Raw genomic sequence first — 12,043 nt, 5'->3', positions numbered from 1 at the left:
ACATGTACCAAGGGTCCAAATGAATTCGCAGACACTTTAGCCACTCTGTCTTCCATGATTCGACACCCTGATCACAATTACATCGATCCTATTCACATTTACATACATAATCAACCAACTTATTATTTCCATGTTGAGGAAGAGCCTGATGGAAGGCCCTGGTACGATGACATTAAAGGATATTTGAAGAGTGGTAAATACACAGAAGATGCAACAAATGTACAAAAGCGTACAATTCGAAGGTTAGCAACCTAATTCTTTTTAAGAAGAGAAATTCTCTATAGGAGAACACCTGATTTGGGGCTGCTAAGATGCGTCGAAGCAGGAGAGGCTCGCAAGCTGGTCGAAGAGATACATGCAGGCACATGTGGCCCTCACATGAACGATTTTACATTAGCAAAGAAGATTTTGAGATCAGGATATTATTGTCTAACTATGGAGATAGACTGCATTCGCTACGTCCAGAAATGTCGTCAATGTCAGACTCACGCAGATATGATTCGAGTACCCCCCAACGAACACCATGTCACTAGTTCACCTTGGCCGTTCGCAGCATGGGGCATGGATGTCATTGGTCTAATCGAGCCAACAACATCTACCGGCCACAAATTCATTGTTGTCGCAATTGATTATTTCACCAAGTGGATTGAGGCCACTACCCATAAATCAGTGACAAAGAAAGTTGTGGATGACCTCGTCAAAAATAGCATTATTTGTAGGTTCGAAATTCCTGAGTCAATCATCACCGACAACGACACCAACCTAAACAGTGACCTAATGAGATCAATGTGTGAGAAGTTCAAGATCAGTAATCAAAACTCTACAGCATACGGCCCACAGATGAACGGGGTTGTTGAGGCAGCGAACGAAAACATCAAAAGGATATTGCGCAAGATGATTGATAACTACAAACACTGGCAGGAAAAGCTACCTTTCGCATTGCTGGGGTATCATACCACAATCAGAACTTCCACCGGGACTACGCCTTACTTCTTAGTATACGGCACTGAAGTTGTTATACCCACCGAAGTAGAGATACCTTCCCTAAGGATCATTCAAAAAGCAAAGCTGAGTGACGCTGACTGGATACATGGTCAGGCAGAGAATTTGGACTAATAGATGGATGAAGAATTAACGCCATTTATAATGGTCAACTCTATCAGAATAAAATGGCCAGAGGTTTCAACAAGAAGGTTAAACCCAGACATTTCTCACCTGGGCAACTAGTTTTGAAGCGGATTTTCCCAAATCAAGACGAAGCAAAGGGTAAATTCTCACCAAACTGGCAAGGTCCGTACATAATCTCTCGAGTATTGACAGGCATGGTCTTCATACTTGCAGAAATGGATGGGGAAGTCTGGCCAAAACCTATTAATTTAGATTATGTGAAAATTTTTTACATCTAGAGATTGATTCATGCTCTTTGTAATTTGGAACTACGTAAGACCTGATTCTCGTTTAAGAGGGGATGCGTAGGCGCTCCTATGGGGTTCGGTCTTATTATAAATAAAACTTTCACTTTCCCCTTCTATTGATAACTGGGGCAGAATTTTTGAGAGGGTCTCAAAAATTCCATCAAGATTTCTCCTTGCACATCTTCATACTGGGACTGAATTTTTGAGTAAACTCAAAAATTTTGCAAAAAGTATTTCTTCTCAACAAGCAGTCAGCTTACTACGAAGATCAGACTGATAGCTCTACTTTTTATTTAGGTGTTGTAAAGTCTCAACCTATGCCATGGTCAAGGATTCGACATCAGTTCTTAGTAAATGATGATTTCAAAATCTTTCAAAGTTCGTCTCCATTTTTATGAAAAAACAGACGCTCCAAGAGGTATTGATGGAGAGTCAAAGGAGAACACGTCAGACGAAGCAGATCAACCTTCCCCCCATTTCTTAAACTCATGCATTTTCTTTCAATGTAGAGAGTATAGGCACCTACGCAAAATCATCTCCAATATCGCTCTGAGTACAACAAATTGCAACTCGAAGGCACATTTTCCAATAAGAGGAATTCCCAAGCTATCGTTCGCCCTCAAGCAACTGTTGTGTTGGCAAATTATATTCTGCCCGATATTGAATCATTTGCATCTATGCCCGATATCGCATTATGCTCGAAGAACTGCATCATTATACGATGCTCGAGACCACAGAAATGCATCATTGCATGTGCTCAATATTGCATGTACCCAAAGAAACGCATCATTGCATGTTACCGATATTGCATGTGCCCGAAAAAATGCATCATTGCATGTGCCCAATAATGCATGTGCCCGAAGAAATGCATCATTACATTGTGCGATAATGCATGTGCCCGAAGAAATACATCGTTGCATGTGCCCGATATTGCATGTGCCCGAAGAAATGCATCAGTGCATGTACCCGATAATGTATGTGCCCGAAGAAATGCATAATTGCATTGTGCCCGATAATGCATGTGCCCGAAGAAATGCATCATTGCATTGTGCCCGAAGAAATGCATCGCTGCATTGTTCCCGAGACTGCATTGAGCCCGGAGTTTTCATAAGCCCAAGCTTGCATCGTGCTCAAAGTTTGCATGTGCCCTAGTCAAATCAAGTCACAAGTATCAACAGATGCCAAAAAAAATTAGATACATTCTCTTTACTGTCTATTTATATTCCAAAGCCGTCATCCTCCAAAGGCATAATCTTTCATGGCCTGCGGACTTCATGTCATGGCCTGATGACTTATTTTATGCTTACCATGTTCCTAAGGTATCATAGTCTAAAGGCATCATCCTTATGGCATGCAGACATCATATCATGGCTTAAGGATTTAATTTCTATCTATCATGATCCAAAGGTGTCATAGTCTAAAGGCGTCATTTTCATGGCATGCAGACAACATTTTCATGACCTGAGGATACATTTTGCGTATCATGGCCCTAGACATCATAGCCTAAGGCATCATTTTGCATGGTCTTATGGAAAACATTCATGGTCAATATGGGAAATTGCATCATGTTTACATTTACCGCTTATTCCGCTCTAGCCACTCTATTACAAGTTATAGTTGTGTAGATTACAGACAAAATTGCCTTCTGAACGGTTGTTCCTTTCTTACAAACTAAGGCTCCGACAAATTCTTGGCTACTCGCATTATTGTTTCGGCTACTCAGCTACCATGAAGATATCTTCGGATTCAACTCGCCACTGTGACCTACTATCTCTTCATCTAGGATCGTACGCCTTGCAATGCGACATTTAGGCTCGTCCGCCTTACAATGCGTCATTTAGGCTCGTCCGCCTTACAATGAGACATGTAGGCTTTTCCATCTTATAAGACATTTAGGCCCGTCAACCTTAAAAGGACATTTAGGCTCGTCCGCCTTAAAAGGACATTTAGTCCGTCCTCCTTAAAAGGATATTTAGGCTTGTCCGCCTCACAGGACATTTTTGTTCGTCCGCTTTATAAGACATTTAGGTCGTCCACCTTACAATGACACTTAGGCTCGTCTGCCTAAAAACGACGTTTAGACTCTTCTGCCTTGCAACAGGATGCTTACGTACATCCACCTTACAACCAGACATTTTCCTTATATTATTATATCTCTATACTATAAGATCTATTGGACGTTGACTTTAACCTTCGGAGATGGGTTGCAATTCTTCAACAAGTTAAGCCAAAAACTACCAAGGCTTGCACTACGTCTTAAAACAGATACGCTTCTTAGAACCTCTTGTCATTTATTTAGAACTCATATTTTATTAATATTGGTCATACTTTATCAATTTATAAGATAACATTTTATCTAGTCATACTAGAATTTGCAGATATGATCGATCGCCCTTTGATTACAATTATCATGCTATCATCTATCACAACAAAGACCCTATTCAATTCTTTACCACTCATACTCCAAACCTCGCTCAAAAGCTGATAATCTAACTCTATCATGCTCTTCTCGCTTCTTTGTCATACTCTTTTAGCCTCTCAATCTCTCTCTTCTCGCTACTCTAATCTTATCCATTCAAGAGGATATGGTGCCCTCCGAATACCTTAGCTCTCTTTCAATTTTTAAGAGTTCCATTTTCTCTTGAATCTAGAACTACACACGACCTGATTCTGTATAACCAGAGATATGTAGGCGACTTGATAGCAAAGTCTCGGTCGTACCCTTTTTCAACTCTATATCATTTCAATTGATCCAACTGACATCTCTCGTCGGTCGAAAAAAATCATCTTCTAAGTCAACGTTGGTTGCCTGACAATTCATTCTTCATTCTCAATCAACCAAGGAGCAGCTGTTGACGCCCAATTTTGACCGACCTTTAACCATTTTTAGGAATGCGTTTCGATTGAATACGCATTATAAAATTTATTTAAAATTTTAGTCGATTTTGCATGAAATTATATATTTTAGTATGTTTACTTTATAAAGGTATTGTTAAAATATTTTAAAATCATTGATGATTCTAGAATGTTTTAAAATTCAAGTAATCTTTAATTATGTAAAAATGGTTATAAATTTTTTAGTATTTTAATTGGATGAAATTTCCTCAATTTTCCTCAAAACTTAAATTCTAGCCTATTTTAGTTAAATTTCTTTCAATTTCAGCATATTCAATTGCAATTTTATTTCAATCATAGCCATCTTTTCCTTTTAATTCTAGCCAATATTTATTTCAATTTTGGCCATACAATCTAATTTTAAAATATTACCTTTTAATGTCACCCATCCATTAAATTCTCATCGAATCCTAACTTTTCATCTCTATCTAATCTAATGGTTGAGATCAACTTTTTCTATCTCTCTTTAACACCAAAAGACCCAAAACCTAAAATTCTAAATCATTCTTCTCCCTCCCCTTCCTTGGTAGCCGCCAACCCCATCTCTCTTTCTCCCCATTCTTTTCCGGCATCCGCTTCCGGCATCCGCCTCCCAACACCCGTCGCTCCTCCTCTTTCTCCCTCCTTCTTCCCCTCTTTCTCCCTCAAGTCTTCTCCTCTCCCTCCCCTCTCTCTATCAGTGCCGCCTTACCTTTCTCTCTTCTTTTTTCTTTTTCCGGCGACGCTCCCCTCTCTTCTCTCCATTCTCCGACCAACAGTTTCCCCTCTCCACCGTCCTCCTCTTCTTCTCTTCTTCATCGTCTCTTCTATTGCCTTCTCTCTCCCCGCCTGAACCCCTCTCTCCGCCGCCCTCTTCTCTTTCCCCCCACCTCTTTCTCTCCTCTTCTCCTTCGTCCTCTTTTTCCTCTCCTTTTTTGCAGTCCAGCAGCAGTGACAGCCGGCAACACCAGAAATTCCTCTAAAACAACAGCAGCTGCACGGAAACATCAAGCAGCCGAGGAGCTCCAACTTCTCACCTTTTTTTCTGGTGAAAACAGCCTTTTTCTCCAGCAACTGGCGTGAACCAGCAATGAGCGACAGCAAAAAGTGACCAACAAGACCTCGCTAGAGTCGATGCTTAGATAAGAATTTGGGAAGAAAATCAAAGGTAAGGCGGATCTCTCAAATCCGCCCTAGGTACGATCCCCTTTATCCAGAACTCAATTCCTCATGAATATGGCTGTTTGTTCTCGAAATATTGTGTTATAATTCATAGATAGAATTTTTTTAGTTCGTTTAACTTAAATTGCTTTTATCTAATATTGTTATGGTATTGCTTTTGATCAAAATTCTGCCCTATTAGCCACTCTTCTCTTGCTCATTTGGTGAAATAGTTGCATTCTTTATCTTTCGCTTTAATCCATTCACGTGTGATGTGTTGTTAAAAGATGGTATTAATTTTTGTTCTATCCTACATTTCAAACAGATAATTCTATATGTTCAGGTCGGCTGATTTTGAGCATGTCTGATCTTCAAATTCTGTAGAATTTATCGGTATTGCATTTTGTCTCTCATTGATATGTTTTCCCTTATATAATTTGGAAGTGCCTTATTATGATTAGTTTGGAAATTTTTTTAGTTATCTCTTAGTCAATTTATATCCGTTGATGAAGTTTGGTACTCTCTTATTCATGATAACTTGGAATGATTATTTGAAATAGAATATATTTGACTAATTTAGTGGAACATACCCATGAAATTATGATCATAATATTTGCTCGTATTTGCCCTTCTTTTATTTAATCATATATATCCTTGTTTGATTATGTCAATTTACCATTTCTTATGTTCTTTACTTGTCATATATTGTGCTGCTATGGTTACTGATCTCTTTTACTTTATTTTTACTAATTTTCTAATGTCTTTTACATTCTTGGTAAAGAAAAATATTATATATAATAAACTCATTAGACTCTCTTGAAATAAGAATAATATTAATTGACCCCCTTTTCTTATATTGTTTGTGTAGATGCATTCATGGTAATTTATTATTAGGTAAATGTTTGAACTTTGAACTATTTTCTTGTCATATTTAGTTGCTCATATATTTAGTAAAATAATAATAATATATCAAAAGTGTATTTTAGCTATTCTTTATTAAAAATAATAATAACATTTCTCCCTATTTCTGAATTATTTTCTTACTTGTTTTATATGGTAAAATAATAAATTTTATTTGGCCTTTCCTTAATCAAGGAATATATTACTCTTCCTAATTTATTATTATTTATTTATATTTTGTAGCATAATAATAATTTAATATTAGTTTGGTGCTTCTTTATTTAAGGTAAACGTATATTGTCTTCATAACTTTATGATTTCTTATTTATTTTTGGTAATGAGCGTTTTAAATATTTTTTCTGATTTTGGCTCCTCTTTATTTAAAGAAATATATATTACTCTTCATATTTTATTACTTGCTTATAATTGGTAAAAAATATTTAATTAATTTGGCTGATTTGACTTCTTTCAAAATAAGGAAATGGTATCATAATTGATTCCTTAAAAATATTTATTTACCTTATGTGCTCTCCCCCTCTTTGCTATATAAATAAGATCCGTTCCGTTCATTATTTCATCAACTCATTCACTCTCTCTCAACACAAGAGCTATCATCCTCTTACCACTCACACTATTACTACTAATAAACAAATTAAGATTCCGAAATTCTTCTTTGCTACTACTTGGCTACTTTGCTTTGATGAAATAGAAGTTGGATCAACTCTTTCTCATTGCTACCATCCCTTTCTGCTCAACCGGTTAATATTCCTTTCGCATTCATACATTTACAAAAGTTTATTGTTCTATTCCCCTATATATATAACTTGTTGTTAAACAATTGCATATGTGTCTAATCTTGTCTAAATAAATGTGATTACTTGTGTAGCCATTTGATTGCTTTGGAAGATTTCAAACTTGAAGTTCAAGTTGAAGATTAGCTATGAAGAGAGATTAATTCATTTAATTCATAAATTTGAATATATATTTATTTTTTATTTATTTGAATTTTTGTAATATTTGTATAACTCCAAAGCTCTCGCATATGAAATATTTGGGGACCGCTTTAGGTGAGGGGAGGTTGTATGTTAATCATTTTTTTATTTGCAAACTTATTTGTATTAGAAAGAATGCCTATAGGTTTTCGTAATTTATTTGAATTTTTTTGGTAATGTAATTTTAGATCTAACCATAAAAATAAAATAAAATAAAATCATTTATTGCATTTAACAAATTACTTGGCTTTTGAATATTTTTCATATTAAAATCTTTGCATTTAATAAATTTACTACATTAATGTTCTACTAGTTTTTTTTTTTTTTACAATGTTTTGCAACTTGTTTTTTTTAAAAAAGTCATTTTTCAATCCTTTCTTTATAGCTTTGGATTGATTATGGCATTTGTTTTTTAAAATAAATTATAAGATCTATTTCCTAACGTATTGTTAGTGGGAAAGTCAAAGGAATTACGAGGTCTAGTTACCATTTTTAAATTAAACCGATGCGTTCCCGGAAGTACCACCTATCCATGATTTTCAAAAGGGATTATGTGTATTTATATGTAAATATTTATGTGCCTATATGCAAACTGAATCTCTTTAATCATTTTAAAAAATATAAACTATTGTTATATTTCTAAGACCGACCTCAAATCAAAATTGTTTCTGTGGTGGAACGCGATTAACAATATCGTGGCATCACCCCTATAAAGAAAACATTTTTTTAAATAAAAATTTCTATTCAAAACTTACTCAATTTTTCAATACATTACTTTCGCACATATTATTCTTGTTTGGTGTAGCATAATAAATTAAATGGAGCTATTTTCTATATCTTTTGTGCATATAATGTCTTCTTGTTTATCTCTTTATTAATTGCTTAATATTTGCAATATTTGTTTATCACATAGATCGTATGCTCAATTAATAAATAATTGAAATAGTCTTAATCATTTGGCAATTTATTTTGGGTAGATTAATATAGAAATAATAAAATTGTATGCTTATTTATTTGCCTCTTTTCTGTCCTCTCGCGTATCTTTAAATTTTTATTTAATGTTTATTTATTGTTACCACTTGTTTTGCATGCTTATATAACAAATAAAAATAATAATAAATTTATTTCTCAATTGTTTAATATTTTATCACTTAGACTCGCATATTTAAATATTAATTAAAATTATAATATGAGCTCTTTGTTGGGTTTGTTTAACACATTGTCTCGTATGTTAAAATATATAAAAATAAACTTGATTGTTTATTTATTGGTATCACCTAGCCTTGCATGTTTAAAATAATAAAAATAATAAAATAGTCTTAATTGTTTTATATTTGTTATCACTTAGCAAACTTAAATAAATTAATAAATGAAGTGACCTTATTTGCTACTTGTAACCCCCACCTAGATTGCATGAGATACGGCCGGGACCCACATTTATGGACCTCGAAGGATGCCTAACACCTTCCCCTCGAGATAATTTGAACCCTTACCCTGATCTCTGGCTCGTTAACCTTAACTAGACTTAGTTAGGTTAGATAGGTGCCCTAACGAGCATTAATTCGTTAGGTGGCGACTCCAAACTCAAAATCCCAAAAGAGTTGTTAGGTTGTGAACAAAATCCGTTTTTGCAAAAAAATGGGACACGACAATTATGATATGAGTGTGCATTATCATCCTGGTAAGGCGAATGTAGTAGCAATGCTCTTAGCAGATTATCTATGGGTAGTGTAGCCCATGTTGAGGAAGAAAGGAAGTATCTAGTTAAGGATGTTCACAGGCTTGCTCGCTTAGGAGTTCTCCTTAGGAGCATATCAGACAATGGTGTAATAGTTGAAAATGGGGCAGAATCTTCATTGGTAGTGGAGGTTAAGGAAAAGCAAGCTAGTAACCCAATTTTGCATGAACTTAAGAATGTAGTCCACAATCACAGAGTGGAGGTTTTCTCCCAAGAGGGAGATGGTGTACTTCGCTACCAGGGTAGATTGTGTGTTCATGATGTGGCCACTAAGATGTACCGGGATCTACGAGAAGTCTAATGGTGGATTTGACATGAAGAGGGACATAACATATTTTGTGTGTAAGTGCCCCTATTGCCAACAAAGTCAAGGTAGAACATCAGAAACTAGGAGGTATGATTCAAGAGATCAATATTCCCACTTGGAAGTGGGATGTGATTAATAGGGATTTCATCACAGGGTAAACTCGTACTCGCAGACAACATGACTCAATTTGGGTGATAGTTGATAGGATGACTAAGTTTTCTCGCTTTTTAGCGGTCAATGCTATATATTCGGCAGAGGACTATGTCAAGCTTTACATTAATGAAATTGTGAGGTGGCATGAGGTTCCTTTGTCTATCATCTCAGGTAGAGGTCCTCTCTTTACCTCTCATTTATTAAAGTCATTTCAGAACTTGTTACTCAAGTTAACATTAGTACAACATTTCATCCACAGACGGATGGACAGGCAGAGCATACCATTCTGACCCTAGAGGATATGTTGAGAGTTTTTGTGATCGATTTCAAGGGTAGTTAGGACGATCACCTTCCTCTGATTGAGTTCCCTTACAATAATAGCTACCATTCCAGCATTCAGATGGCCCCTTTTGAAGATTTGTATGGGCGTAGATGTAGATCTCCTTTTGGTTGGTTTGAAGTAGGTAAAGCAGCTTTGATAAGGCCATATTCAGTCCTTTATGCTATGGAGCAAGTGCAACTCATTAGAGATAGACTTAATACAGCCCAAAGTCGTCAGAAATCTTATTCATATGTGAGAAGAAGGGAATTAGATTTCCAAGTGAATGATTGGGTTTTTCTGAATGTCTCACCTAAGAAAGGGGTGATGAGATTTAGCAAGAAAGGGAAGCTCAGTCCTAGATATGTAGGACTTTTCAAGATATTTCAAAGGTTTGGCAATGTGGCATATGAGTTAGACTTACCAGCAGAATTAGCAGCAATGTATATGGTCTTCCACATCTCACTCTTGACGAAGTGTGTAGGTGATCCAGCCTCTGTAGTGCCGTTACAGAGTGTGACAGTGAAAGATAGTCTTTCTTATGAGGATGTACAAGATAAGATTCTTGATCGTCAGGTTAGAAGGTTTAGAAATAAAGAAGTCGCTTCAGTCAAGGTTTTGTAAAGGATTCATTACGTAGAAGGAGAAACTTGGGAAGCAGAAGCAGAAATGAAAGCGAAGTATCCTCACCTCTTTCCTTCCTATTCCACTCCACCTTGAGGTAATAGTTCCTCTTCAATTTTCCAGTCATTCATGCGTAAATTCAGTCTTAGAATCATGTTCCCTCAGTTTGTACCTGCATTTTAAGTGTATTTTTATGTTCTCGGAAATCAATTTAGTCTGAAACTAAGCTCTCAGTGTTTAGTAGTAGGGTTTGCAACTCTCTCCCTATATTCGAGCTAGTTTAGTCTTCATTCGAGGACGAATGTTCCCAAGGGGGAGATAATGTAACACCCAGTATCCATAATAGACCAAAAACATTTTTCAGAAAAATATGTTGCTGCAACAGACGGTGGACATCGAAGGACCGTAGCCTGACCCACGGTCTGTCCTACACATCTGTCGATGGAGTCATAAACCATCCAAAATCTAAAAACAGAAAATTTGACTAAGTGTCGAACGAAAGACGAACTGACGGTCCGTAGGTCAGACTAAGGTCCGTAGTATGTATCCATCGATCGACACCCTATTCACTCACTCTCTAACAAGAACCACGATTGACCAGCACGGTCCGTAAATAGACCTATGGTTCGTAGGTTGAAATTAACAGACATTTAAGGTGTAAACACAGTTGGGTCAACTTCAATTGATCATAACTCTTAGCACAAAATTAATTAGGTGACCCATGATATATAATGAACAAAACTAATAGGATTGATTATGCATCAGAACTTAATCACTACACGCAGATAATTGAATTAGCTTTCCATAGCCACCGACCTTGCAAAAATCAGATGACCCACATGACGAATTAGCCATGGACCCACATGACGGACCGTTGATAGAACGACGAACCGTCTGTCCAGGTCGTCGTTTGGTCCGACACCAATTAACCCAGGGGTCTTTTGGTCTTTACCCACTTCATTTAAGCCCTAAGATACGTCGTTTTGACCCTAAATAATAAAATTTTAGTACGTTTAAGCTTAGAAACATAACTAAAACTTACCCTAAGTCAAATCATTAAATAAAACTCAGAAAATTAGAAGCAAGAAAGGAGAAAAAGGTCAAGAAGCATAGTTCAAGAGCGCAGCAAGGTTCCAGCAGTTTCAACTCTGAAATCTAAGTATTTCAACCGTAATTTTAATCCCCAGGTATGTGGTATTTCACTAGTGGGTTTCGTTCACCCATTGGGTCCCTAGTTTTCAGTCAATTCTTGATTCTCTTATCATGATTAAACCTAGGGTTTCTAGAACTTTGATAGAACATCATGAATTTATTAGTTCCAAATCAGATTGTAAAGTTATTATTCAGTTTATCGCATTAATTTTAAAACCCTAGATTTGTATTTCTTTAGTTCTTGAATTACACATGCTAGGTCTGATATTATAGTTATTCAGTTATACATGCCTCAGTTTTTAATGCATCATATCAGACTAAATGTTGCATACTCAGTTTGGATGTTCTATTTTAAGCTATCTAGTTTTTACAGAAAATACAGACATAATCACTTAACTACATAAATCA

The sequence above is a fragment of the Solanum pennellii genome, chromosome 7, assembly GCF_001406875.1.
Source record: "Solanum pennellii chromosome 7, SPENNV200".
NCBI classification, from domain to species: Eukaryota; Viridiplantae; Streptophyta; class Magnoliopsida; order Solanales; family Solanaceae; genus Solanum; species Solanum pennellii.
This window is presented reverse-complemented; position numbering follows the sequence as displayed.